Below are 4,114 nucleotides of genomic sequence, written 5' to 3'. Positions count from 1 at the left end.
TTAGAGTTTTTTCATCAGCAATATCTTTACGGTGGGTCTGGATGTAGAATTTTAAAGGTGGGATTTATGGATCCATGGGATTTGGTGGAACTATGTTTACTTCAGAATGTTTGGTTGTCCAAATCCCTGAAATCATGTTTCCCACGGGAATCAGTTTTCCAGCAAATCCTCCATCTGGAATCCGACCCCTCCCCCTAAGATTTACTGGGAAACTTATCAAGGGATTTATGGACCCACTTTTTTTTAACTTTTTTTCTTTTACAAGAAAAAGAAGCTAGAGCTTCTACTGGTACATAATACCAGGCAAAATGCCTTCTAAGGGTAATACCTAACAGTATATGGACTTTAAAACAGGATAATTCTACGTATCCCAGGAAGTTTAAATGAGTTACCAAACACATAATGGATTTACATGAATACTAGAATTTGTAATCGATTATAAATCCTCGAAATCGTGAATTTTGCGAATAAACACGCCAGAAATCTTGCAGCTGGAAAAATTATATTTGTCCAGCAAAAGGTCCATAATACTCACAAGAGATCCGGTCCATCGGAGTGTGGTCCAGTGGCCTCACACACCAAGGTACTATATGATGTCATCCTTGCGGGTGGGTAGGCATAATTCTGCCATTAGATTTTACAGGCAAAACAGCCAACTCCTCGGCAATTATCACAGTCCACAGAAGTAATACAAACAAATCTGCAAGTGACAGCATTAGTTCGGAATAACAAAAAGAACTCAACCTAGGTGGAGAATCTCATACTCTTAGTAGTAGATCCCGTAGATGAACATTGCCCTCCCTCCCTATCAGGAGGATAAACTGATGCATTCATCAATCTTATGGTTATGCTGGGTTAACTATATTCTGGACATAAAGTGGTGGTACATAATGACAGTGACCTGCAGGCTGCATCTTTAAGACAGATCACTGCTATTTTGTATGGCGACCTTTTCAAGGATGGACAAAAGGTTTTTAAACAACCACAGAAAATTTTAAATTAGTACTGAAAACCAAAAACACACTAGTCTTAAGAAAATAAATATAAGCACAACTAATATCTGTGTAAGCACATCGTCTGAGTAATTTGTAAAGTTGGAAAATGAAATTTAAGATGAAGTTAGAAAGATAACCAAATTTCCAACAATGTGCACAATTAAGACCGGATATTAGGTGCAATAACTGTATGCACACCCACTAAAGTGCATCTAAAAAGTCCACAAAGTTCTTTGTCTCAAGAGGTGCTCTCTAGATTACTGAAAGCTTAGACCAAAGCGATCAGCCACACTCTAACTTCCTGGGCATACTGGTTTCTCCTTGTCAACTAAAAAAAACTTCAAATGCATTATGAATGCATGAAATAGACTTCTAGAATATTCAAACTACTTCCTTTATCATCAAGAACATGCGTAATTTGAGCTTCAAAAATTCCTTGTTTATAAATAATAAATATTAAAACCCCTAATTGTGGAGCATTAGAGCTCAGACGAGTAGCTTGGTGGTCATAGTGTAATCCAAAATAAGAACAATAGTGTGAAGATCTAGAGTCAATCTTTTAAGCCCTAAGAATTTTCCTTTCCCTTCTAAAAATATTGAAGGAGTGGTAAAGTATATCACAAAATAGAAAATCAGTGAAGATGACTCTCAAGTAAAGTGGTAAAGTCGGTGTTATACCAACTTTGAAACTTGTTTAGACTGTGATTTTTACTAACTGACCAAAAAAAAACTAAGGGAGTAGAAAACCAGTATGCTCAAAACCTGTATAAAGTGGCAGCTAATTTCCCATCAGTAAGGTGCACTTCAATGTTGACTTAGTATTAAGGTTTATCAAACTGTTTATAAATAACAGGATTACAAGAAAGAAGCAATAAACTTTTAGGTAGATGACATACCTTTTGCATGTTGCAGCTGTTGGATACAAATTGTATAGATCACTCATCAACCGCTTGGGAAAATAAGAAAGATTATTACATTTCCAACATTCAGAAAAGCTAACTGACTAAAATTGGTATGGAAGGCAAATGGTAGGGGTGCACATACCCTATCCATACCCGCCAACCCTACCCTACCCGCCAGTTTTTTAACCTTATCCTATCCTATCCACTATTTGGCGGGTAGGGTGGCGGGTAAAGATTTTCTTAACCGCCAGTAAACGGGTAGGGTGGCGGGTATAGGCCATATCCTACCCACCCTACTTAGGAGTGCACATACCCTACTCCTACCCGTCAACCCTACCCGCCAGTTTTTTAACCGTATCCTACCCTATCCATTATTTGGCGGGTAGGGTGGCGGGTAAAGATTTTCTTAACCGCCGGTAAACGGGTAGGGTGACGGGTATAGGCCATATCCTACCCGTTGTGCAGCCCTAGCAAATGGCTTGCACTATCTGGAGACCAATACAATAGCATTACCCGTCACCTCATACCATGACAATGGAGTATACATCTTGGTGATGTTATAGAAACAATAACATAATAAAAGAAACTAGTCAATCACATCCCTAGCAAGAAGGCGCGTGATAAAATCTTACTAATCTCCTAATCAACTGGAACTTCAACCTCCATTTTCAAGCCAGAGCTAGAAAGAATCTTCACAAAATCCTCCAAAACAAATACAGAATCCTCTGTATAGCCAGCTTCCTTGAGAAGCTGGGTCAGAACTTGCTGTCTTTGTTGCTCAGAGATGTATGTTCCAGTCAAATCACGCAACATATTCATTATATCATTGAAAGTAACCTGTCCATTACAATTTAAATCATAAATCTTGAAAATGAACTCAATTTTCTGTTCCCGGGTAAAACCAGAACTAAACGTTGATAAGAAAGATACAAATTCTTTAAAATTTAAACCATTTATTATCTTTAACAATCGCTGAGAAAGAGGATTAACAGCAAATTCAGGTATAGATAAGAACTCATCAGAAGAAATGAATCCTCTACCACTTCGATCTAATTGAGGGGAATCTTTGGTATAACGAAACGATCTCTTGTTGTGAAAATGTATTGTTACAGTGCTGTTGAACTTCTTCAATGTCGTATTGTGTTAACATGGATAAAGGATTTCCCATGTTTATCCAGGAATTCGAATGATGGTTTATGTTACTACAGGTGAAAGCCTTATTAGTGGAAGTTTAATGGTGCGGAATTTTTAAAACCCTAGATCAAAAGGTTGCAGTTTCATTTTCTCTCTCTCTGGGGTGCCTTATCTACATCTTCGGATTTTTTTTTTTTTTTTTTTTGTAATTCAATTTTTATTAATGGAAAATATGGTTACACGGATCTCAAGTACATCAAATCGCTTCAAACAAAACAACATCAAATTCAAAAAGTAATAAGAAACAACATATTTGTAGAGTTACGTGATTGAAAATTCCGACAAGAAAAAGAGAAGGAATTTCAAATACTGATCTAATACAAGAATGCAAGAACTGATTGAATATGAGAGAAGGTGGTCTTTACCATTTGATAAATCGTTTTCTTGATGAAATAATGCTCCAATGGTATATGAGTAATCTGCCAATTTGTTAACCGGAGAATCGAGAGTAACCTGAATCCGGCGACACACTTGAATAAACATATAGTCAAGATCAAGTAACCATTAAAATAAAAGAGTATCACCATGAATGTGAAGGCAGGAATCACCGTGAAGGTGAAGAAAAGAAGCCGACGAACAAAGCAAAATTAAAACCCTAATAGGAAATTTTTTGTTATTCTATAACTAAAACACAAAAAACTAAGATCCTTGCTTAGATCTAGCCCCAAAATGGACTAGATCTAAGCAAGAAAATGAAGTTGGGGGTATTTTTTTTCTCCGAAGGGGAGATGTATCTTCAGATTCAGATGGGTGGCGTGAATCGTATAACGAGACACACGGTTCTCTACATAACACGTCTTATTAAACCTATTCCTATGCACATGCCAAAAAAAAAAAAAACTGTTTGGCATACCAGATGGCATGGCAAACGAGTTGTGCCACTATGGGAAAACATGTGTTGATGGTGGATTTTTAACGAGGGTTAAATTGTAAAATCATGATACTGCATGTTTCTGACCCGACTTTAGGAATGTATGTGACGATTCGTATTTTATGATCCGTGAACCGTTTCACGATCTCTGA

General features: G+C 37.1%; 1 pseudogene; it reads right to left on the bottom strand.

The window, feature by feature from the left end:
- Nucleotides 1-2,376: 2,376 nt before the first annotated feature.
- Nucleotides 2,377-3,188, bottom strand: LOC113315257 (annotated as a pseudogene).
- Nucleotides 3,189-4,114: the final 926 nt, after the last annotated feature.

The sequence above is a fragment of the Papaver somniferum genome, chromosome 10 (assembly GCF_003573695.1).
Source record: "Papaver somniferum cultivar HN1 chromosome 10, ASM357369v1, whole genome shotgun sequence".
Taxonomy (NCBI): domain Eukaryota; kingdom Viridiplantae; phylum Streptophyta; class Magnoliopsida; order Ranunculales; family Papaveraceae; genus Papaver; species Papaver somniferum.
Note: the sequence above shows the minus strand (reverse complement) of the source record. Positions and strands in the feature narration are given on the sequence as shown.